Source organism: Paramisgurnus dabryanus, chromosome 9 (assembly GCF_030506205.2).
Source record: "Paramisgurnus dabryanus chromosome 9, PD_genome_1.1, whole genome shotgun sequence".
NCBI classification, from domain to species: Eukaryota; Metazoa; Chordata; class Actinopteri; order Cypriniformes; family Cobitidae; genus Paramisgurnus; species Paramisgurnus dabryanus.
In genome coordinates, this window is record NC_133345.1 from 42,120,747 (window position 1) to 42,147,153 (window position 26,407).

General features: G+C 36.4%; 6 non-coding genes across 6 annotated transcripts; all 6 read left to right on the plus strand.

The window, feature by feature from the left end:
• The first annotated feature begins 1,606 nt into the window (after positions 1–1,606).
• Positions 1,607–1,797, plus strand: LOC135764514 (U2 spliceosomal RNA). The gene has a single exon (XR_010540061.1). It is a non-coding gene; the product is annotated as a U2 spliceosomal RNA (small nuclear RNA).
• A 785-nt stretch (positions 1,798–2,582) lies between these two features.
• Positions 2,583–2,747, plus strand: LOC135764369 (U1 spliceosomal RNA). The gene has a single exon (XR_010539920.1). It is a non-coding gene; the product is annotated as a U1 spliceosomal RNA (small nuclear RNA).
• Positions 2,748–8,418: 5,671 nt separating this feature from the next.
• LOC135764513 (U2 spliceosomal RNA) lies at positions 8,419–8,609 on the plus strand. The gene has a single exon (XR_010540060.1). It is a non-coding gene; the product is annotated as a U2 spliceosomal RNA (small nuclear RNA).
• Positions 8,610–9,394: 785 nt separating this feature from the next.
• On the plus strand, positions 9,395–9,559 carry LOC135764368 (U1 spliceosomal RNA). The gene has a single exon (XR_010539919.1). It is a non-coding gene; the product is annotated as a U1 spliceosomal RNA (small nuclear RNA).
• A 5,683-nt stretch (positions 9,560–15,242) lies between these two features.
• LOC135764525 (U2 spliceosomal RNA) lies at positions 15,243–15,433 on the plus strand. The gene has a single exon (XR_010540072.1). It is a non-coding gene; the product is annotated as a U2 spliceosomal RNA (small nuclear RNA).
• A 782-nt stretch (positions 15,434–16,215) lies between these two features.
• Positions 16,216–16,380, plus strand: LOC135764395 (U1 spliceosomal RNA). Its single transcript, XR_010539944.1, has one exon. It is a non-coding gene; the product is annotated as a U1 spliceosomal RNA (small nuclear RNA).
• Positions 16,381–26,407: the final 10,027 nt, after the last annotated feature.

Genomic DNA, 26,407 nt, shown 5'->3' on the forward strand with positions numbered 1-26,407 from the left:
GTATGCGACGAAACTTAAATCACGCAAAATATGAATGGTAACTAGACGTGCTTGTTGTGTGCAAGGAGTGCATTTATTTGTAAACTTTTGCTAAATCAAAATGGTTTATTTGTATTTGCTTTTTACCTGGGTTTTATCAGGTTCGCAGTCGGGACATTTTTAATCCATAGTGTATGCATAATTAATTTCAAAGAAATAAGAAGTAAAATGTGTAAGTATTCCTCAAAATGTGCTTTGGACTAAGTCCCCCGTCATCACAGCAAACGGGAGCAGACCCGAATAGGTATGGCTAGTTATTTTATTAAAAATTTCCAGCCGTCTGTAAATTTATGTTTGAAAGAAAAAAGTAAATTAATATCTTACTTACTGTTTTTGTCTTGTTTTCTAGTGAATATCTGACAATGCTTAAATGGAGATACATTTACTTGGTAAGCAAAGTGGCTTAAGATATTATGTATTGTAATAGAAAATTGTTATAAAAACGTTTTGTTTTTGCTGGGAATTCTTGTATATATTTCACAGCTATATAATTAATTATAATAACGCACTTTTTGTTGATAAACATGTTAAAAAATACATTAACACATAATAATGTGGCAACAAATCAAATGTGCATTTAAATGCAACAAGCAAAAATAAATAAATAAAGCAAATGCACGGAAAAGAAACGAGGAATAAAAGAAACACCGCGATTAAAAAAATCAGATCGCATACTTTGTAAAATAATTGAAATAAATTATAAAAATCAACAGGTTTATATTTAAAACAAATAAAAAATATCTGCCAGCGGGGTAAGAAAAATAAACTTAATTCTAGTTTCAACTTAATTCAATAATAAACTCAATTTAGGTTTATTTTTCTTACCCCACTGGCAGATATTTTTACTTGTTTTAAGCCTTAACCTATTACATTTTAGAATTTATTTCAGTAAACAAGACTTAAATTCTAAGCCACTTTGCTTATTAAGTAAATGTATCTCGATTTAAGAATTATTTTTTAACTCGAAAACATTAAGAAAATACTAAGTAAACGAACAAATTGGGATGTTCAAAACACTTAAATATTTTTTTTCACTCTACCCTTCATATTACAGCTGTCGAAAAACCACAGCAACGTTGACAGACCCGGAAGCCATGATACATTAGCAGTTTTTAAAATAAGTTAAATCTAGAATCCTTATTGGTTTTAGATACTTTAAAGCAATGAATGATCTTCTTTCTTTTGAATTGATTTGGTATTATGGAGGAGCTCTGTGTCTGGTTATTGAAGATGATTTGTTCTTTGCTCCTATGTTGGCTTATTTTTTTGTTATTTCCGTTACTATATATATTTTTTTCTTTGTTTTTTCTGATTTGAGGTTATGAAAATGTTTTAATTTGTAATAAAGGTTTTTTGAAAATTCTAAATTCTCTCTATCTCTCTCTCTCTCTCTCTCTCTCATGAGCGTGGATCAGATCCTGCATTAAAACATGAACTTCTGATTTGCTAGCTCAACGTTCTACCTCTGGGTTATACAATGAGAACGTATAGAGTTAAATGCCCGCTAGCCTCCACCCCAAAAGCCAGCGCCTTCGCCGGCTCCCCCTTTGGCTGCGTCTATTCCGGTATCGCTTCTCGGCCTTTTGGCTAAGATCAAGTGTAGTATCTGTTCTTATCAGTTTAATGTCTGATACGTCTCCTATCCGGGGACTATATGTTAAATGGATTTTTGACCTTCGGAAATGGAAGCGGAGCTTGCTCCTTCCACTCCATGCATCAACATGGTATTGCAGTGTTTCCATGAATGGTGCGCTCCCCATCTCGGGGATAAATAAGTCAAGTATAAAAAAAAGAATTTGCTTCTTTTGTGCGTGAATGACGGTGTTTTTTCTAATCCGTGTGTTTTAAAATTGCTGTGATTTCGTTGGCTTTATTGGTTTAACGAAAAGCTTGCGTGGAAATGAACACGCTGATAAAGAAATGTTTTTGTAATGTATTTATTTAATTTCTTTACAAGTTTGCGGAGGTGATACGAGGACGAATTAAACATCCTCGACACAGCTGAAGGCGCAACAAAAGCGAACGAGACCGATTGGAATGTTAAAAACACCTGAAAACTTTTTTCACTACCCTTCATACTACAGCTGTCGAAAAACCACAGCAACGTCGACAGACCTGGAAGCATAGCTGTACTTGTTTAACTCACAACGACAACGGGTAAGTCATTGAGCCCTGTGTTTTTATTTATCCACGTTCTAAAATTGCTATGCTTTCGTTGTTTCTTGATTGCTCTGTACATTTTTTTTTGTTTCTATTCCACGTAAAGTTACTTTGTAATAACGAAACCATATATTTGAATGCGCAATTTAAATCCATTTGATTTAAATTGTTTCACATATTTCACTCTACACGGTTCAACCGGGCTGGAAACGGAATAAAAACAGGGTAGATCTCGAAGAATGTTTGGTCTCAGACGTGGCTTCGTGCGCTTTCCACCTGGTCACACACAGTAAATGAAATGTTAGTCGGACGGCCTCCGGGGGCGCCGTCGATGTGATCGGTCACAGGAAGATGCGGCCGTCTGGCCTCAAAGGGTGTCGCTCATACTTACCTGGCAGGGGAGACACCATGATCATGAAGGTGGTTCACCCAGGGCGAGGCTCAGCCATTGCACTCCGGTTGGGCTGACCCTTTGCGAATTCCCCAAATGTGGGAATCTCGACTGCAAAATTTCTGATAGTGGGGGACTGCGTTCGCGCTCTCCCCTGACCTTTGTGTTAAAAATAGATTCGCTTGTCGTTTTACGTAAAATCCAAGAGACGTCTAACCACGGCCCAAGAATACATTAGTCATCAAAAAAGCGGCTATTCAACGACTACATAACTTTTAATAGACAGCGAATAAGTGTCTAGGCTAAAACAAGGCTTAATTTGGGCTGTCAGTGAAAATCTAATAGCCGTTTGACCATTCCAAACGAATAGACTAGCCATTAAATAGAACCACAATCAAACGGCTACATGTCTAAGAGCACAAAATAATGCTTAGATGATTCTTTTACTTCCAATATAAGAGGTTCTCGGGAATGGCAATCATCCAAACTAATAAATTATAAAGGCTTTTATAAGAAAATGACAACAGTTAAACAACCTAGACAGCGTTGGGCAATACAAAATGCTAATAAATACAAGACAAATTGAAATATTGTACATGCATGTACATTAAACAAGCCAACAAATCTGCCAATGGGCTACGACAATTTTTCTTGAATTAAGTGTTTATATCTAGATTTGTTTCTTACCCCTTTGGCAGATTTATTTGCTTGTTTTAAGCCCAAATTCTGAGTTTTTTCTCCCTAAAGGCTAGGTTTATTTTCTTAGGGCATTTTGCTCATCAAAAAATGCATCTTATTTTAAGACTTTCTAGATATTTGTATAGTTAAAACAGTTCGAAATAACAAGTAAGAAATGATTTTTTGCAATGTATTCATTCATTCGCTACCCTTCATACTACAGCTGTCGAAAAACCACAGCAACGTCGACAGACCTGGAAGCGTAGCTGTATTTGTTTAACTCACAAAGACAACGGGTAAAGTATTTTCTTGATTACCTAAATGACTTGCTGTAGGAAAATAAGTTTAGGTTTAAGGGGGGAAATACAGTTTAAAGGGATATTTCAATTTATGATGATAATTCTGTCATCATTTACTCATGCATACAGGCTTACAACAACACGAGGATTAGTTTTTTTCTGAGTAACACAAAAGAAGGTATTTTGAGGAATGATGGTAAACCCACAGCAGATAGTCACCATTGACTTCCATAGTAGGAATAAAAAAATATGATGGAATTTAATAGGTACCATCAACCGTGTGCTAACCATCACTTTGCAAAATATTTTCTTCATCATTTATCACGATACTTCCAAAATATTTTTTCCTACTAAGTCAATATTTCATTATTTGCTTTACAAGCTTAAAAATGATGGTGACAGGATTCCATGGTAATCACAAACAGGTAAACAAGTAAAATAATCACTATTTACTTTTAAAAGCATTTTGAAAATTGCTTGCTTATGCTGGGAGTAAAGGTATTTCATGCAAAAGGTATTTCCTCTTTAAAAGGTAATGTATGCTTCTTTTAAAGCTGACACATTTGCCACATTAAAATAACAGAAATGTGTACTGTTTAAACTTTTTGGAGCCGGTGTGTCTGTGTTCTTGGGGCACACATCTACATGTAAAAGCAGAATTGCTTATTATTCTTCTCTATTTCTTGTATAGGTCAATTATGAGTGAAGAACCGTTCACCAAATGAAGACCGCAGCCAGGTGACGGGATCCTGTGGTAATCACAAACAGGTAAACCAGTAAAATAATCATCATTTAATGTTAAAATAATTTTGAAAATTGAAGTTCTGTGTGTTCTTATTGTACTTTATTTATTTCTGCAGGTAAGCACCATACCGTAAGCTTCATTCCCTTTATAACAGGTAAGGTTCATACTGTTTTATTCTTTTGTACTGTTTTATTCGTACTGTTTTAAATCATTCAGTAAATGCAAAGTTAAACTGATGTGTTTTTAATCTAGATTTAAAAGTGTCTACTGTTGAAGCACATCTGATCTCTTCTGAAAGCTGATAATAACTGAATGCTGAGGCACCTTGTTTTGAGTGAACCCTTGTTTTTTCTAAATGACCTGATCCTATTGATCCGAGTAATCGGTTTCATATTCGATTAGCATATCTGTCATGTATTGTAGCCATGAAGTGGTTTTTAAACAAGAAACAGTACTTTTTAAATCCATTGACCATTGCAATAATCGGCCCTGCTGGTGATGAAAGCATGAACAAGTTTCTCTAAGTCCTGTCTTGAGACAAAACCTCTAATTCTGGCAATATTTCTGAGATGGTAGTAAAAGCAGAATTCCTTATTATTTTTCTCTATCTCAGGCTCTACGGCACATATGTCATGATTTTATTTGTCTATTTATATGTCTATTTACAAGGACTGCCTTGGCCAAATGTTATTGTTAATTAATATTGAAGCAGTTATTTAACATAGGTCCTTTGAGTAGTGATTTGTGTAATGATCCATATATCTATTTTTATGTATATTTTTAACTTAGGAATGTGATTTTAAAGCTCATATTTGTTATTGTATGACACCTCTCATGTTATGAAAGTAAAAAATAAATGTATTTTCTGATGTCTTGCATTTCTGTTTTTAAACTGTTAATCCTTATCAAGTGCTATACATTAGAAAGTGGATATAGAGTGAAATGCACACGGTGAATAATGAACGCAGACCTTCAGTGCCGGACCTCTGACCCGCTAACCTCCATCCCGACAGCCAGCGCCTTCTCCGGATGCCATTGCGGTATCGCTTCTCGGCTTTTTGGGTAAGATCGAGTGGACACCGGGGACTACACGTTTAAATGGATTTTTGACCTTCGGCTATGGAAGCGAGGCTTGTTCCGTCCACTCCGTGCATCGACTCTGGCGCTTTCCGGGGACAAATAAGGTGAGTTTAAAATCAGAGTTTGCTTCTTTAGTGCGTGGTTGCCAGTTTGTTTGCCAGTCCGTGGTCCATAATACGTTCCGCGTTCGTGGTCTCTCCATCGCTCAGTACTTTTCTGTGTTTCTATTTTACGTAAAGCTAACACCAAAACGATTGTGGAAGGCGCTATATAGATTGTTCTCAAAGAAAAAAAACGAGAAACAAACCCATGTGAATATGGGTCAAATTATCTAGGCGGAGCACTTCGTTCAAAGAAAAACGCAACAGAATTGTTTGCGTTGAACAAAGACAATGGTGCCTGCAGACATCGAATGTGTATTGTGGATAAAAAATGGCCAGTGGGGTGGGACAATTTTTCTTGAATTAAGTGTTTATGGGAAAAGTTCACGAATTTTTTCTTACCCTGTAGTCAGATTTATTTGCTTGTTTTAAGCATAAAATAACAGGAGAAGAAATTGTGTAGGGGGAGCAGAGGGTTTTTTTTCGTTCAAAGAAAAGCAGCGTGGCACGAATGAATGTTTGGCTGAAATGCTATCGTAATTTCCCCCTTAATTTTCCTTACAAACATGAAACCAGAGAGAAGGGTCAGTTGGCATCGAATTGCACCTTGTATTCGGTGATTGATTGAGGAAAAATATGCGTTTGTGTATATATATACTTGTTTTGTTGAACAGAGACAATGGCCGCGTGCTCCAGCGTCACCTATATGCCTATTTCACAAAATGGCGGCTTTGACCGGAAGTAGGGAAAACATCGTTCAGGTTGCACCACTACGATGGCCACTCAATATAGTATGGACTGACAGCTGCTTTGTTTTCTCCTACACATGAATTTACTTGTAAAAATAACAATAACAGATATTGTCGATTGGTGTTATATTATTTTTTTAGCATTTCGTATTATCAAAATATATCATATGTTAGACAGCTTATCAATTTTAAATAAAATAACGAGACATACATAACTATTCGTGTCTGCTCCCGTTTATTGTAATGAGTGTGCACATTTGGAGAAATACTTAGACATTTTACTTCTTATTTCTTTAGACTGAATAATTATTTCTTATTAATTCCAAAGTATGCGACCCGATGATCTAATCGTGGTGTATGTGCTATTCCTCGTTTGTTTGCCTGCATCCATTGCTTTACGGCTTGCTTGTTGCGTTTAAATGCACATTTGATTTCTTTACCAGCATTGGATTTAGACCATTCAATGAGAAGAGTTAACAGCGTTTATTATGATTGATAAGCCCTCAACGGAGAATGAGGTCGGCATACATTAAAAGCCTTATTTTGTTTTTATCGTGTGCCTTCCAAAATGTATGCGACGAAACTTAAATCACGCAAAATATGAATGGTAACTAGACGTGCTTGTTGTGTGCAAGGAGTGCATTTATTTGTAAACTTTTGCTAAATCAAAATGGTTTATTTGTATTTGCTTTTTACCTGGGTTTTATCAGGTTCGCAGTCGGGACATTTTTAATCCATAGTGTATGCATAATTAATTTCAAAGAAATAAGAAGTAAAATGTGTAAGTATTCCTCAAAATGTGCTTTGGACTAAGTCCCCCGTCATCACAGCAAACGGGAGCAGACCCGAATAGGTATGGCTAGTTATTTTATTAAAAATTTCCAGCCGTCTGTAAATTTATGTTTGAAAGAAAAAAGTAAATTAATATCTTACTTACTGTTTTTGTCTTGTTTTCTAGTGAATATCTGACAATGCTTAAATGGAGATACATTTACTTGGTAAGCAAAGTGGCTTAAGATATTATGTATTGTAATAGAAAATTGTTATAAAAACGTTTTGTTTTTGCTGGGAATTCTTGTATATATTTCACAGCTATATAATTAATTATAATAACGCACTTTTTGTTGATAAACATGTTAAAAAATACATTAACACATAATAATGTGGCAACAAATCAAATGTGCATTTAAATGCAACAAGCAAAAATAAATAAATAAAGCAAATGCACGGAAAAGAAACGAGGAATAAAAGAAACACCGCGATTAAAAAAATCAGATCGCATACTTTGTAAAATAATTGAAATAAATTATAAAAATCAACAGGTTTATATTTAAAACAAATAAAAAATATCTGCCAGCGGGGTAAGAAAAATAAACTTAATTCTAGTTTCAACTTAATTCAATAATAAACTCAATTTAGGTTTATTTTTCTTACCCCACTGGCAGATATTTTTACTTGTTTTAAGCCTTAACCTATTACATTTTAGAATTTATTTCAGTAAACAAGACTTAAATTCTAAGCCACTTTGCTTATTAAGTAAATGTATCTCGATTTAAGAATTATTTTTTAACTCGAAAACATTAAGAAAATACTAAGTAAACGAACAAATTGGGATGTTCAAAACACTTAAATATTTTTTTTCACTCTACCCTTCATATTACAGCTGTCGAAAAACCACAGCAACGTTGACAGACCCGGAAGCCATGATACATTAGCAGTTTTTAAAATAAGTTAAATCTAGAATCCTTATTGGTTTTAGATACTTTAAAGCAATGAATGATCTTCTTTCTTTTGAATTGATTTGGTATTATGGAGGAGCTCTGTGTCTGGTTATTGAAGATGATTTGTTCTTTGCTCCTATGTTGGCTTATTTTTTTGTTATTTCCGTTACTATATATATTTTTTTCTTTGTTTTTTCTGATTTGAGGTTATGAAAATGTTTTAATTTGTAATAAAGGTTTTTTGAAAATTCTAAATTCTCTCTATCTCTCTCTCTCTCTCTCTCTCTCATGAGCGTGGATCAGATCCTGCATTAAAACATGAACTTCTGATTTGCTAGCTCAACGTTCTACCTCTGGGTTATACAATGAGAACGTATAGAGTTAAATGCCCGCTAGCCTCCACCCCAAAAGCCAGCGCCTTCGCCGGCTCCCCCTTTGGCTGCGTCTATTCCGGTATCGCTTCTCGGCCTTTTGGCTAAGATCAAGTGTAGTATCTGTTCTTATCAGTTTAATGTCTGATACGTCTCCTATCCGGGGACTATATGTTAAATGGATTTTTGACCTTCGGAAATGGAAGCGGAGCTTGCTCCTTCCACTCCATGCATCAACATGGTATTGCAGTGTTTCCATGAATGGTGCGCTCCCCATCTCGGGGATAAATAAGTCAAGTATAAAAAAAAGAATTTGCTTCTTTTGTGCGTGAATGACGGTGTTTTTTCTAATCCGTGTGTTTTAAAATTGCTGTGATTTCGTTGGCTTTATTGGTTTAACGAAAAGCTTGCGTGGAAATGAACACGCTGATAAAGAAATGTTTTTGTAATGTATTTATTTAATTTCTTTACAAGTTTGCGGAGGTGATACGAGGACGAATTAAACATCCTCGACACAGCTGAAGGCGCAACAAAAGCGAACGAGACCGATTGGAATGTTAAAAACACCTGAAAACTTTTTTCACTACCCTTCATACTACAGCTGTCGAAAAACCACAGCAACGTCGACAGACCTGGAAGCATAGCTGTACTTGTTTAACTCACAACGACAACGGGTAAGTCATTGAGCCCTGTGTTTTTATTTATCCACGTTCTAAAATTGCTATGCTTTCGTTGTTTCTTGATTGCTCTGTACATTTTTTTTTGTTTCTATTCCACGTAAAGTTACTTTGTAATAACGAAACCATATATTTGAATGCGCAATTTAAATCCATTTGATTTAAATTGTTTCACATATTTCACTCTACACGGTTCAACCGGGCTGGAAACGGAATAAAAACAGGGTAGATCTCGAAGAATGTTTGGTCTCAGACGTGGCTTCGTGCGCTTTCCACCTGGTCACACACAGTAAATGAAATGTTAGTCGGACGGCCTCCGGGGGCGCCGTCGATGTGATCGGTCACAGGAAGATGCGGCCGTCTGGCCTCAAAGGGTGTCGCTCATACTTACCTGGCAGGGGAGACACCATGATCATGAAGGTGGTTCACCCAGGGCGAGGCTCAGCCATTGCACTCCGGTTGGGCTGACCCTTTGCGAATTCCCCAAATGTGGGAATCTCGACTGCAAAATTTCTGATAGTGGGGGACTGCGTTCGCGCTCTCCCCTGACCTTTGTGTTAAAAATAGATTCGCTTGTCGTTTTACGTAAAATCCAAGAGACGTCTAACCACGGCCCAAGAATACATTAGTCATCAAAAAAGCGGCTATTCAACGACTACATAACTTTTAATAGACAGCGAATAAGTGTCTAGGCTAAAACAAGGCTTAATTTGGGCTGTCAGTGAAAATCTAATAGCCGTTTGACCATTCCAAACGAATAGACTAGCCATTAAATAGAACCACAATCAAACGGCTACATGTCTAAGAGCACAAAATAATGCTTAGATGATTCTTTTACTTCCAATATAAGAGGTTCTCGGGAATGGCAATCATCCAAACTAATAAATTATAAAGGCTTTTATAAGAAAATGACAACAGTTAAACAACCTAGACAGCGTTGGGCAATACAAAATGCTAATAAATACAAGACAAATTGAAATATTGTACATGCATGTACATTAAACAAGCCAACAAATCTGCCAATGGGCTACGACAATTTTTCTTGAATTAAGTGTTTATATCTAGATTTGTTTCTTACCCCTTTGGCAGATTTATTTGCTTGTTTTAAGCCCAAATTCTGAGTTTTTTCTCCCTAAAGGCTAGGTTTATTTTCTTAGGGCATTTTGCTCATCAAAAAATGCATCTTATTTTAAGACTTTCTAGATATTTGTATAGTTAAAACAGTTCGAAATAACAAGTAAGAAATGATTTTTTGCAATGTATTCATTCATTCGCTACCCTTCATACTACAGCTGTCGAAAAACCACAGCAACGTCGACAGACCTGGAAGCGTAGCTGTATTTGTTTAACTCACAAAGACAACGGGTAAAGTATTTTCTTGATTACCTAAATGACTTGCTGTAGGAAAATAAGTTTAGGTTTAAGGGGGGAAATACAGTTTAAAGGGATATTTCAATTTATGATGATAATTCTGTCATCATTTACTCATGCATACAGGCTTACAACAACACGAGGATTAGTTTTTTTCTGAGTAACACAAAAGAAGGTATTTTGAGGAATGATGGTAAACCCACAGCAGATAGTCACCATTGACTTCCATAGTAGGAATAAAAAAATATGATGGAATTTAATAGGTACCATCAACCGTGTGCTAACCATCACTTTGCAAAATATTTTCTTCATCATTTATCACGATACTTCCAAAATATTTTTTCCTACTAAGTCAATATTTCATTATTTGCTTTACAAGCTTAAAAATGATGGTGACAGGATTCCATGGTAATCACAAACAGGTAAACAAGTAAAATAATCACTATTTACTTTTAAAAGCATTTTGAAAATTGCTTGCTTATGCTGGGAGTAAAGGTATTTCATGCAAAAGGTATTTCCTCTTTAAAAGGTAATGTATGCTTCTTTTAAAGCTGACACATTTGCCACATTAAAATAACAGAAATGTGTACTGTTTAAACTTTTTGGAGCCGGTGTGTCTGTGTTCTTGGGGCACACATCTACATGTAAAAGCAGAATTGCTTATTATTCTTCTCTATTTCTTGTATAGGTCAATTATGAGTGAAGAACCGTTCACCAAATGAAGACCGCAGCCAGGTGACGGGATCCTGTGGTAATCACAAACAGGTAAACCAGTAAAATAATCATCATTTAATGTTAAAATAATTTTGAAAATTGAAGTTCTGTGTGTTCTTATTGTACTTTATTTATTTCTGCAGGTAAGCACCATACCGTAAGCTTCATTCCCTTTATAACAGGTAAGGTTCATACTGTTTTATTCTTTTGTACTGTTTTATTCGTACTGTTTTAAATCATTCAGTAAATGCAAAGTTAAACTGATGTGTTTTTAATCTAGATTTAAAAGTGTCTACTGTTGAAGCACATCTGATCTCTTCTGAAAGCTGATAATAACTGAATGCTGAGGCACCTTGTTTTGAGTGAACCCTTGTTTTTTCTAAATGACCTGATCCTATTGATCCGAGTAATCGGTTTCATATTCGATTAGCATATCTGTCATGTATTGTAGCCATGAAGTGGTTTTTAAACAAGAAACAGTACTTTTTAAATCCATTGACCATTGCAATAATCGGCCCTGCTGGTGATGAAAGCATGAACAAGTTTCTCTAAGTCCTGTCTTGAGACAAAACCTCTAATTCTGGCAATATTTCTGAGATGGTAGTAAAAGCAGAATTCCTTATTATTTTTCTCTATCTCAGGCTCTACGGCACATATGTCATGATTTTATTTGTCTATTTATATGTCTATTTACAAGGACTGCCTTGGCCAAATGTTATTGTTAATTAATATTGAAGCAGTTATTTAACATAGGTCCTTTGAGTAGTGATTTGTGTAATGATCCATATATCTATTTTTATGTATATTTTTAACTTAGGAATGTGATTTTAAAGCTCATATTTGTTATTGTATGACACCTCTCATGTTATGAAAGTAAAAAATAAATGTATTTTCTGATGTCTTGCATTTCTGTTTTTAAACTGTTAATCCTTATCAAGTGCTATACATTAGAAAGTGGATATAGAGTGAAATGCACACGGTGAATAATGAACGCAGACCTTCAGTGCCGGACCTCTGACCCGCTAACCTCCATCCCGACAGCCAGCGCCTTCTCCGGATGCCATTGCGGTATCGCTTCTCGGCTTTTTGGGTAAGATCGAGTGGACACCGGGGACTACACGTTTAAATGGATTTTTGACCTTCGGCTATGGAAGCGAGGCTTGTTCCGTCCACTCCGTGCATCGACTCTGGCGCTTTCCGGGGACAAATAAGGTGAGTTTAAAATCAGAGTTTGCTTCTTTAGTGCGTGGTTGCCAGTTTGTTTGCCAGTCCGTGGTCCATAATACGTTCCGCGTTCGTGGTCTCTCCATCGCTCAGTACTTTTCTGTGTTTCTATTTTACGTAAAGCTAACACCAAAACGATTGTGGAAGGCGCTATATAGATTGTTCTCAAAGAAAAAAAACGAGAAACAAACCCATGTGAATATGGGTCAAATTATCTAGGCGGAGCACTTCGTTCAAAGAAAAACGCAACAGAATTGTTTGCGTTGAACAAAGACAATGGTGCCTGCAGACATCGAATGTGTATTGTGGATAAAAAATGGCCGGAGGGGTGGGACAATTTTTCTTGAATTAAGTGTTTATGGGAAAAGTTCACGAATTTTTTCTTACCCTGTAGTCAGATTTATTTGCTTGTTTTAAGCATAAAATAACAGGAGAAGAAATTGTGTAGGGGGAGCAGAGGGTTTTTTTTCGTTCAAAGAAAAGCAGCGTGGCACGAATGAATGTTTGGCTGAAATGCTATCGTAATTTCCCCCTTAATTTTCCTTACAAACATGAAACCAGAGAGAAGGGTCAGTTGGCATCGAATTGCACCTTGTATTCGGTGATTGATTGAGGAAAAATATGCGTTTGTGTATATATATACTTGTTTTGTTGAACAGAGACAATGGCCGCGTGCTCCAGCGTCACCTATATGCCTATTTCACAAAATGGCGGCTTTGACCGGAAGTAGGGAAAACATCGTTCAGGTTGCACCACTACGATGGCCACTCAATATAGTATGGACTGACAGCTGCTTTGTTTTCTCCTACACATGAATTTACTTGTAAAAATAACAATAACAGATATTGTCGATTGGTGTTATATTATTTTTTTAGCATTTCGTATTATCAAAATATATCATATGTTAGACAGCTTATCAATTTTAAATAAAATAACGAGACATACATAACTATTCGTGTCTGCTCCCGTTTATTGTAATGAGTGTGCACATTTGGAGAAATACTTAGACATTTTACTTCTTATTTCTTTAGACTGAATAATTATTTCTTATTAATTCCAAAGTATGCGACCCGATGATCTAATCGTGGTGTATGTGCTATTCCTCGTTTGTTTGCCTGCATCCATTGCTTTACGGCTTGCTTGTTGCGTTTAAATGCACATTTGATTTCTTTACCAGCATTGGATTTAGACCATTCAATGAGAAGAGTTAACAGCGTTTATTATGATTGATAAGCCCTCAACGGAGAATGAGGTCGGCATACATTAAAAGCCTTATTTTGTTTTTATCGTGTGCCTTCCAAAATGTATGCGACGAAACTTAAATCACGCAAAATATGAATGGTAACTAGACGTGCTTGTTGTGTGCAAGGAGTGCATTTATTTGTAAACTTTTGCTAAATCAAAATGGTTTATTTGTATTTGCTTTTTACCTGGGTTTTATCAGGTTCGCAGTCGGGACATTTTTAATCCATAGTGTATGCATAATTAATTTCAAAGAAATAAGAAGTAAAATGTGTAAGTATTCCTCAAAATGTGCTTTGGACTAAGTCCCCCGTCATCACAGCAAACGGGAGCAGACCCGAATAGGTATGGCTAGTTATTTTATTAAAAATTTCCAGCCGTCTGTAAATTTATGTTTGAAAGAAAAAAGTAAATTAATATCTTACTTACTGTTTTTGTCTTGTTTTCTAGTGAATATCTGACAATGCTTAAATGGAGATACATTTACTTGGTAAGCAAAGTGGCTTAAGATATTATGTATTGTAATAGAAAATTGTTATAAAAACGTTTTGTTTTTGCTGGGAATTCTTGTATATATTTCACAGCTATATAATTAATTATAATAACGCACTTTTTGTTGATAAACATGTTAAAAAATACATTAACACATAATAATGTGGCAACAAATCAAATGTGCATTTAAATGCAACAAGCAAAAATAAATAAATAAAGCAAATGCACGGAAAAGAAACGAGGAATAAAAGAAACACCGCGATTAAAAAAATCAGATCGCATACTTTGTAAAATAATTGAAATAAATTATAAAAATCAACAGGTTTATATTTAAAACAAATAAAAAATATCTGCCAGCGGGGTAAGAAAAATAAACTTAATTCTAGTTTCAACTTAATTCAATAATAAACTCAATTTAGGTTTATTTTTCTTACCCCACTGGCAGATATTTTTACTTGTTTTAAGCCTTAACCTATTACATTTTAGAATTTATTTCAGTAAACAAGACTTAAATTCTAAGCCACTTTGCTTATTAAGTAAATGTATCTCGATTTAAGAATTATTTTTTAACTCGAAAACATTAAGAAAATACTAAGTAAACGAACAAATTGGGATGTTCAAAACACTTAAATATTTTTTTTCACTCTACCCTTCATATTACAGCTGTCGAAAAACCACAGCAACGTTGACAGACCCGGAAGCCATGATACATTAGCAGTTTTTAAAATAAGTTAAATCTAGAATCCTTATTGGTTTTAGATACTTTAAAGCAATGAATGATCTTCTTTCTTTTGAATTGATTTGGTATTATGGAGGAGCTCTGTGTCTGGTTATTGAAGATGATTTGTTCTTTGCTCCTATGTTGGCTTATTTTTTTGTTATTTCCGTTACTATATATATTTTTTTCTTTGTTTTTTCTGATTTGAGGTTATGAAAATGTTTTAATTTGTAATAAAGGTTTTTTGAAAATTCTAAATTCTCTCTATCTCTCTCTCTCTCTCTCTCTCTCTCTCTCTCTCTCATGAGCGTGGATCAGATCCTGCATTAAAACATGAACTTCTGATTTGCTAGCTCAACGTTCTACCTCTGGGTTATACAATGAGAACGTATAGAGTTAAATGCCCGCTAGCCTCCACCCCAAAAGCCAGCGCCTTCGCCGGCTCCCCCTTTGGCTGCGTCTATTCCGGTATCGCTTCTCGGCCTTTTGGCTAAGATCAAGTGTATTATCTGTTCTTATCAGTTTAATGTCTGATACGTCTCCTATCCGGGGACTATATGTTAAATGGATTTTTGACCTTCGGAAATGGAAGCGGAGCTTGCTCCTTCCACTCCATGCATCAACATGGTATTGCAGTGTTTCCATGAATGGTGCGCTCCCCATCTCGGGGATAAATAAGTCAAGTATAAAAAAAGAATTTGCTTCTTTTGTGCGTGAGTGACGGTGTTTTTTCTAATCCGTGTGTTTTAAAATTGCTGTGGTTTCGTTGGCTTTATTGGTTTAACGAAAAGCTTGCGTGGAAATGAACACGCTGATAAAGAAATGTTTTTGTAATGTATTTAATTATTTTATTTACAAGTTTGCGGAGGTGATACGAGGACGAATTAAACATCCTCGACACAGCTGAAGGCGCAACAAAAGCGAACGAGACCGATTGGAATGTTAAAAACACCTGAAAACTTTTTTCACTACCCTTCATACTACAGCTGTCGAAACACCACAGCAACGTCGACAGACCTGGAAGCATAGCTGTACTTGTTTAACTCACAACGACAACGGGTAAGTCATTGAGCCCTGTGTTTTTATTTATCCACGTTCTAAAATTGCTTTGCTTTCGTTGTTTCTTGATTGCTCTGTACATTTCTTTGTTTCTATTCCACGTAAAGTTACTTTGTAATAACGAAACCATATATTTGAATGCGCAATTTAAATCCATTTGATTTAAATTGTTTCACATATTTCACTCTACACGGTTCAACCGGGCTGGAAACGGAATAAAAACAGGGTAGATCTCGAAGAATGTTTGGTCTCAGACGTGGCTTCGTGCGCTTTCCACCTGGTCACACACAGTAAATGAAATGTTAGTCGGACGGCCTCCGGGGGCGCCGTCGATGTGATCGGTCACAGGAAGATGCGGCCGTCTGGCCTCAAAGGGTGTCGCTCATACTTACCTGGCAGGGGAGACAATATGATCATGAAGGTGGTTCACCCAGGGCGAGGCTCAGCCATTGCACTCCGGTTGGGCTGACCCTTTGCGAATTCCCCAAATGTGGGAATCTCGACTGCAAAATTTCTGATAGTGGGGGACTGCGTTCGCGCTCTCCCCTGACCTTTGTGTTAAAAATAGATTCGCTTGTCGTTTTACGTAAAATCCAAGAGACGTCTAACCACGGCCCAAGAATACATTAGTCATCAAAAAAGCGGCTATTCAACGACTACATAACTTTTAATAGACAGCGAATAAGTGTCTAGGCTAAAACAAGGCTTAATTTGGGCTGTCAGTGAAAATCTAATAGCCGTTTGACCATTCCAAACGAATAGACTAGCCATTAAATAGAACCACAATCAAACGGCTACATGTCTAAGAGCACAAAATAATGCTTAGATGATTCTTTTACTTCCAATATAAGAGGTTCTCGGGAATGGCAATCATCCAAACTAATAAATTATAAAGGCTTTTATAAGAAAATGACAACAGTTAAACAACCTAGACAGCGTTGGGCAATACAAAATGCTAATAAATACAAGACAAATTGAAATATTGTACATGCATGTACATTAAACAAGCCAACAAATCTGCCAATGGGCTACGACAATTTTTCTTGAATTAAGTGTTTATATCTAGATTTGTTTCTTACCCCTTTGGCAGATTTATTTGCTTGTTTTAAGCCCAAATTCTGAGTTTTTTCTCCCTAAAGGCTAGGTTTATTTTCTTAGGGCATTTTGCTCATCAAAAAATGCATCTTATTTTAAGACTTTCTAGATATTTGTATAGTTAAAACAGTTCGAAATAACAAGTAAGAAATGATTTTTTGCAATGTATTCATTCATTCGCTACCCTTCATACTACAGCTGTCGAAAAACCACAGCAACGTCGACAGACCTGGAAGCGTAGCTGTATTTGTTTAACTCACAAAGACAACGGGTAAAGTATTTTCTTGATTACCTAAATGACTTGCTGTAGGAAAATAAGTTTAGGTTTAAGGGGGGAAATACAGTTTAAAGGGATATTTCAATTTATGATGATAATTCTGTCATCATTTACTCATGCATACAGGCTTACAACAACACGAGGATTAGTTTTTTTCTGAGTAACACAAAAGAAGGTATTTTGAGGAATGATGGTAAACCCACAGCAGATAGTCACCATTGACTTCCATAGTAGGAATAAAAAAATATGATGGAATTTAATAGGTACCATCAACCGTGTGCTAACCATCACTTTGCAAAATATTTTCTTCATCATTTATCACGATACTTCCAAAATATTTTTTCCTACTAAGTCAATATTTCATTATTTGCTTTACAAGCTTAAAAATGATGGTGACAGGATTCCATGGTAATCACAAACAGGTAAACAAGTAAAATAATCACTATTTACTTTTAAAAGCATTTTGAAAATTGCTTGCTTATGCTGGGAGTAAAGGTATTTCATGCAAAAGGTATTTCCTCTTTAAAAGGTAATGTATGCTTCTTTTAAAGCTGACACATTTGCCACATTAAAATAACAGAAATGTGTACTGTTTAAACTTTTTGGAGCCGGTGTGTCTGTGTTCTTGGGGCACACATCTACATGTAAAAGCAGAATTGCTTATTATTCTTCTCTATTTCTTGTATAGGTCAATTATGAGTGAAGAACCGTTCACCAAATGAAGACCGCAGCCAGGTGACGGGATCCTGTGGTAATCACAAACAGGTAAACCAGTAAAATAATCATCATTTAATGTTAAAATAATTTTGAAAATTGAAGTTCTGTGTGTTCTTATTGTACTTTATTTATTTCTGCAGGTAAGCACCATACCGTAAGCTTCATTCCCTTTATAACAGGTAAGGTTCATACTGTTTTATTCTTTTGTACTGTTTTATTCGTACTGTTTTAAATCATTCAGTAAATGCAAAGTTAAACTGATGTGTTTTTAATCTAGATTTAAAAGTGTCTACTGTTGAAGCACATCTGATCTCTTCTGAAAGCTGATAATAACTGAATGCTGAGGCACCTTGTTTTGAGTGAACCCTTGTTTTTTCTAAATGACCTGATCCTATTGATCCGAGTAATCGGTTTCATATTCGATTAGCATATCTGTCATGTATTGTAGCCATGAAGTGGTTTTTAAACAAGAAACAGTACTTTTTAAATCCATTGACCATTGCAATAATCGGCCCTGCTGGTGATGAAAGCATGAACAAGTTTCTCTAAGTCCTGTCTTGAGACAAAACCTCTAATTCTGGCAATATTTCTGAGATGGTAGTAAAAGCAGAATTCCTTATTATTTTTCTCTATCTCAGGCTCTACGGCATATATGTCATGATTTTATTTGTCTATTTATATGTCTATTTACAAGGACTGCCTTGGCCAAATGTTATTGTTAATTAATATTGAAGCAGTTGATTAACATAGGTCCTTTGAGTAGTGATTTGTGTAATGATCCATATGTCTATTTTTATGTATATTTTTAACTTAGGAATGTGATTTTAAAGCTCATATTTGTTATTGTATGACACCTCTCATGTTATGAAAGTAAAAAATAAATGTATTTTCTGATGTCTTGCATTTCTGTTTTTAAACTGTTAATCCTTATCAAGTGCTATACATTAGAAAGTGGATATAGAGTGAAATGCACACGGTGAATAATGAACGCAGACCTTCAGTGCCGGACCTCTGACCCGCTAACCTCCATCCCGACAGCCAGCGCCTTCTCCGGATGCCATTGCGGTATCGCTTCTCGGCTTTTTGGGTAAGATCAAGTGGACACCGGGGACTACACGTTTAAATGGATTTTTGACCTTCGGCTATGGAAGCGAGGCTTGTTCCGTCCACTCCGTGCATCGACTCTGGCGCTTTCCGGGGACAAATAAGGTGAGTTTAAAATCAGAGTTTGCTTCTTTAGTGCGTGGTTGCCAGTTTGTTTGCCAGTCCGTGGTCCATAATACGTTCCGCGTTCGTGGTCTCTCCATCGCTCAGTACTTTTCTGTGTTTCTATTTTACGTAAAGCTAACACCAAAACGATTGTGGAAGGCGCTATATAGATTGTTCTCAAAGAAAAAAAACGAGAAACAAACCCATGTGAATATGGGTCAAATTATCTAGGCGGAGCACTTCGTTCAAAGAAAAACGCAACAGAATTGTTTGCGTTGAACAAAGACAATGGTGCCTGCAGACATCGAATGTGTATTGTGGATAAAAAATGGCCAGTGGGGTGGGACAATTTTTCTTGAATTAAGTGTTTATGGGAAAAGTTCACGAATTTTTTCTTACCCTGTAGTCAGATTTATTTGCTTGTTTTAAGCATAAAATAACAGGAGAAGAAATTGTGTAGGGGGAGCAGAGGGTTTTTTTTCGTTCAAAGAAAAGCAGCGTGGCACGAATGAATGTTTGGCTGAAATGCTATCGTAATTTCCCCCTTAATTTTCCTTACAAACATGAAACCAGAGAGAAGGGTCAGTTGGCATCGAATTGCACCTTGTATTCGGTGATTGATTGAGGAAAAATATGCGTATGTGTATATATATACTTGTTTTGTTGAACAGAGACAATGGCCGCGTGCTCCAGCGTCACCTATATGCCTATTTCACAAAATGGCGGCTTTGACCGGAAGTAGGGAAAACATCGTTCAGGTTGCACCACTACGATGGCCACTCAATATAGTATGGACTGACAGCTGCTTTGTTTTCTCCTACACATGAATTTACTTGTAAAAATAACAATAACAGATATTGTCGATTGGTGTTATATTATTTTTTTAGCATTTCGTATTATCAAAATATATCATATGTTAGACAGCTTATCAATTTTAAATAAAATAACGAGACATACATAACTATTCGTGTCTGCTCCCGTTTATTGTAATGAGTGTGCACATTTGGAGAAATACTTAGACATTTTACTTCTTATTTCTTTAGACTGAATAATTATTTCTTATTAATTCCAAAGTATGCGACCCGATGATCTAATCGTGGTGTTGTATGTGCTATTCCTCGTTTGTTTGCCTGCATCCATTGCTTTACGGCTTGCTTGTTGCGTTTAAATGCACATTTGATTTCTTTACCAGCATTGGATTTAGACCATTCAATGAGAAGAGTTAACAGCGTTTATTATGATTGATAAGCCCTCAACGGAGAATGAGGTCGGCATACATTAAAAGCCTTATTTTGTTTTTATCGTGTGCCTTCCAAAATGTATGCGACGAAACTTAAATCACGCAAAATATGAATGGTAACTAGACGTGCTTGTTGTGTGCAAGGAGTGCATTTATTTGTAAACTTTTGCTAAATCAAAATGGTTTATTTGTATTTGCTTTTTACCTGGGTTTTATCAGGTTCGCAGTCGGGACATTTTTAATCCATAGTGTATGCATAATTAATTTCAAAGAAATAAGAAGTAAAATGTGTAAGTATTCCTCAAAATGTGCTTTGGACTAAGTCCCCCGTCATCACAGCAAACGGGAGCAGACCCGAATAGGTATGGCTAGTTATTTTATTAAAAATTTCCAGCCGTCTGTAAATTTATGTTTGAAAGAAAAAAGTAAATTAATATCTTACTTACTGTTTTTGTCTTGTTTTCTAGTGAATATCTGACAATGCTTAAATGGAGATACATTTACTTGGTAAGCAAAGTGGCTTAAGATATTATGTATTGTAATAGAAAATTGTTATAAAAACGTTTTGTTTTTGCTGGGAATTCTTGTATATATTTCACAGCTATATAATTAATTATAATAACGCACTTTTTGTTGATAAACATGTTAAAAAATACATTAACACATAATAATGTGGCAACAAATCAAATGTGCATTTAAATGCAACAAGCAAAAATAAATAAATAAAGCAAATGCACGGAAAAGAAACGAGGAATAAAAGAAACACCGCGATTAAAAAAATCAGATCGCATACTTTGTAAAATAATTGAAATAAATTATAAAAATCAACAGGTTTATATTTAAAACAAATAAAAAATATCTGCCAGCGGGGTAAGAAAAATAAACTTAATTCTAGTTTCAACTTAATTCAATAATAAACTCAATTTAGGTTTATTTTTCTTACCCCACTGGCAGATATTTTTACTTGTTTTAAGCCTTAACCTATTACATTTTAGAATTTATTTCAGTAAACAAGACTTAAATTCTAAGCCACTTTGCTTATTAAGTAAATGTATCTCGATTTAAGAATTATTTTTTAACTCGAAAACATTAAGAAAATACTAAGTAAACGAACAAATTGGGATGTTCAAAACACTTAAATATTTTTTTTCACTCTACCCTTCATATTACAGCTGTCGAAAAACCACAGCAACGTTGACAGACCCGGAAGCCATGATACATTAGCAGTTTTTAAAATAAGTTAAATCTAGAATCCTTATTGGTTTTAGATACTTTAAAGCAATGAATGATCTTCTTTCTTTTGAATTGATTTGGTATTATGGAGGAGCTCTGTGTCTGGTTATTGAAGATGATTTGTTCTTTGCTCCTATGTTGGCTTATTTTTTTGTTATTTCCGTTACTATATATATTTTTTTCTTTGTTTTTTCTGATTTGAGGTTATGAAAATGTTTTAATTTGTAATAAAGGTTTTTTGAAAATTCTAAATTCTCTCTATCTCTCTCTCTCTCTCTCTCTCTCATGAGCGTGGATCAGATCCTGCATTAAAACATGAACTTCTGATTTGCTAGCTCAACGTTCTACCTCTGGGTTATACAATGAGAACGTATAGAGTTAAATGCCCGCTAGCCTCCACCCCAAAAGCCAGCGCCTTCGCCGGCTCCCCCTTTGGCTGCGTCTATTCCGGTATCGCTTCTCGGCCTTTTGGCTAAGTTCAACAGGACGTGACTGCGATCGACTTCTCTGTTTAGAATACAGACTATTACCTGTCAGTGGTTTTAGTCTCTTCGGACAGGGATTATATCCGGACTTTACTTGTGAACGTCAGTTTTTCCAGTTTTCTTTTGGATTTACGTGGTGGTTTTTATCCTTTATTCAGGTATCTTTTACAGCTCGCCGGGAAGGAGAAAATACACCAGCGTTCACAGGTAGAGTGCCTTTTACTTATTTATTCGGCTGTTTTATCATTTATCGTCCTTTTATTTTTTTAGTTATTTATTGCATCGTTCTTTTAAATATTTATTGGTGGTTTTTCTCCTATTTTTAAAAGGCTGTTGGTGCCTCCATCATGGCGGCTCGCGCCGGCGTGCGGAGGCACCACAGTGTGCGTTTTTCTTTTATTGAGAAAGACGGCACATTACCCCAAATGTCCAGATTAGATTTTTCCCGCAAACTTATACAACAAAGCTTAAAGTTCACGCCGAACGATTTAAATTGTATAATTTCTCTACCTTTTAATAAGGGGTTTGACGTGAGTTTTAAGACTGCTGCGTTGTTAAATGACTTTTGGTCAAGGTTTCAGAGTGTTACGACCCTCTTCTCCATTTTTAAAGTGGAAAAACTGACTGACAACACCAATAAAGTGGTAATTGTCAGGATGTTTAATGAAACCGTTAATGGAGAAGACATATGCACATGGTTGGGGAGATATTGCTCTGTGAGAGGACAAGCCATGAAGATGTTTGATGAGGATGGCATATGGAACTGTTCCTGGAGGGTCCCTATAAAACAATGGGAAGACCCCCAGGGGTTCCAGGGCCTGAGACATCTACCATCGGTGATTGTGCTTGGAGAAAACAGAGGCTACATTTATTACCAAGGAATGCCTAAACTATGTCGACGATGTGGTGAGATGGGACATTTAATTGAAGCCTGCCAAAAGCCTTTCTGTGGGAAATGTAGAGAAATTGGGCATACTTTTGAAAGTTGTCCCAATGGCAGGAAGTGCAACCTCTGTGGAGAGTTTAATCATCTTTACAGAGATTGCCCTAAATCGTTTGCCAACAAAGTAAAAGCTAACAAAATGGCGGCTCAGAGTAACGGTCGAGATAACGAGGAGGCGGAGCCACAAAATTCAAACTTCCCGCCAAGAACTGAGATTGAAGGAGAGGTGGAGGGGGAGGAGGAGCCACAGCCAGTACAGAGAGAGGAAGGTAATGAAGTGGAAGACGGTTTAGAAAGTAAAGACCAGGAAAATGAAAAAAGTGTCGAAGAGAATGGAGAAAGTGAGTTATTGTTAAGTTTGCCATGTGCTCAATTGACAAATAAAAAAGGGTAGCTGAGTCACCCCTTTCAAAAGAATTGAGGAAACGTGATCGGATGGGACTTGTGTCAGATTCCTCCTCTTCCGGGGACCTGATCAGGATTTTCCCAACCGATTCTCCCAATGAAGTTTCTTTTCTGTCAATAGAGCTGAAAACATCTACCCCTAGAGCTATTAGCTCGGGGGTGAAACAGGTTAACCCTCCTGATCCCTCTCTCATAGGGATAAAGGAAGAACCTGTTTCACAGGAAATTGAGTTTTTAGGCTAACAGCTTGGTTTTAAATTGTTCTCATGTTTTAGAAAATACTTTTGTAATGAATTTTAAAGGCTCACATTTTTTACATGATGTTTTAATTCCTTTTTAAGCTTATGCCTTTTTTACCTAATTTATTAATCATGGCTCTCACAATTTCAACAATTAATGTAAGGAGTGTGAGCTCCACGGTCCGAGCAAACACTATTTTATCCTTTTTAAAATCTCAAAAGTCAGATATTTTTTTACTACAAGAGTGTGCTTTACCTTTTTTATCTAGTTACAGGAGATGGGAGGAGATTTGGACGCCGGGACCCTCCATATGGAGCGGGTCCAACTTCAACAAAAATGATGGAGTCGCGATTTTAATAAATAACCCTCACATCCTGGTGAAGGGGAGCACGGTGGTAAGAAATGGACGGGCTATTTTAGCAAACCTGACTTTTTTAGATAGAGATTTTAATGTCTTTAATTTGTATGGTTTTACAGGTAAAAATGATAGGTATGAGCTTTTAGAGGAACTGCAGTCCCACATGTTGGGGAGGATACCATTAGTGATGGGGGGAGATTTTAATTGTGTTTTAGCAAAGACTGATAGGAAAAGGGCGGGGGAAGATTTTAAGTTTGACAAGACGTCAGTTTTATTGCAAAGTTTAGTTAAGGATTTTAAATTGACTGACTGTTTTAAGACTTTGCATCCAAGAGAGCTGGGCTACACCTGGGTCAGTGGTGATGGCACCAACGCCTCTCGTATTGACTACATTTTTGTACGTGATTGCCCGCCAACTGATGCTATATTAACACCTATGTTTTTTTCCGATCACGCTATGCTGTCTTGCACCATTTCTTTCAATACAAAACTGACAGTAGGGGGAGGGATCTGGAAAATGAATTGCTCCCTGTTGCAGGAGGAGGAGATAGTTAGTGATTACAGGGAGCAATTCAACGAATGGCAGACCCTCCAGGACTTCTTTGACTCACGTGCACAGTGGTGGGAAATGGTAAAACACCGGACGAGACTGTTTTTTAGAAAGAAAGGCATTGAAAAAAAGAACAAAGAAAAGAGACGCATGTCGGGACTGCAAAAAAGATTACAAAGGTATTTCAAGTTGGTAAACGAAGGGTTTGATTTTAATGAAGAGCTAAAGGAGGTTAAAAAAGAAATGGCTGAGTTAGAAAAACAAAGAAACAAAGGGTTGATTTTAAGAAGTAAGGAAAAAGATCTGGAAGAAGGCGAAAAGTGCACAAGATATTTTTTTAAGAGGATTTTAACAAATAAAGCGGTAATAACCAAATTAAAAAATGGGGAGAAGGAAGCCAGTAACACAGAAGAGATATTAAAAGAAGTAGAATCATTTTATGCAGATTTATACAATAAAAAAGAGGTAACCGAGGAAGCCATAGGAAATATTCTGGGAATTTTAGAAAATAAAATTGAAAATGAGTGTGCTATTTTAACCCAAGATTTTACTTTAATAGAGCTTACAAAATGTATGAAGGATTTTAAAACAGGTAAGTCGCCGGGGAGTGACGGCCTTCCCGTGGAATTTTATTCAAAATTTTGGGACATTTTAGCACCTGAACTTTTAATGATTTTTAATGATTTTGACAGACTAGACCGACTACCTGACAGTTTTAGACTAGGTATTGTTTCGCTTTTACATAAAAAAGGAGATAGAACAGACTTAAAAACATGGAGACCAATCAGCCTTTTAAATTTGGATTGTAAACTTTTTAGCAAGCTTTTAGCGACACGCATGTCCATGTTTTTAAAAGACGTGATCCACCCGGATCAAGCGTGTGCTGTGCCCGGGAAGAGGATCACAGACAGCCTAATATTGATCCGAGATGCCATCTGTTTTGCGAGAGACAGAAACATTGGCCTTATAGTGTTAAATTTAGATTTCGAAAAAGCTTTCGATCGTGTCTCGCACCAGTACCTATTGCAGGTACTGGAGAAAATGGGTTTCCCAGGGAGGTTCTTAGAATGGGTGGCATTGCTGTATAATGACATAACCAGCAAAATTCTAGTAAATGGGCATTTAACAAAGGCTGTTAATATACACAGCGGCGTCCGTCAAGGGTGCCCGTTATCCCCGCTCTTGTACGTGGCATGCATTGAGCCACTGGCACAGCTCTTGAGAAGGGACCAACGGATCGAAGGACTTAGACTACCGGGAGGTTTGATAACAAAATGTGTTGTATATATGGATGATGTGACTATTTTAACGACTGACTTTTTATCTGTCCGAAGAGCTTTGGAACTAACAGATTTTTATGGACAGGCCTCAGGCTCTAAATTAAATAGAAACAAGTCTGAGGCCCAGCTCTTCGGACAGTGGGATGACATAAATGTGGGAGGACTGGACGTGACTCTGAGGAATACTGACATAAAAATTCTAGGCGTAAAATTTGACAGGGAGGGTGGTGGACGTGGAAATTGGACAGATACTTTGGGGAAAGTAAGACAGCGATTAGGTTTGTGGGGACTAAGGACTTTGACAATGGAAGGAAAAATTTTGGTTTTTAAAGCAGTGATTTTACCTCTGTTTTTATTGTTGTGTTCTGTTTTTAGCCCCCCCAGGTCTTTCATTTTAGCAGTGGAACGTGCTGTCTTTTATTTTCTCTGGGGGTCCAGGTGGGAGAGGATAAAGAGAGAAACCGTCAAAAAACGAAAGGAAAATGGAGGCAAAGGACTCCCAGACCTTGGTCTTTTCCTAGGGAGTAATTTTACTGCTTTACAT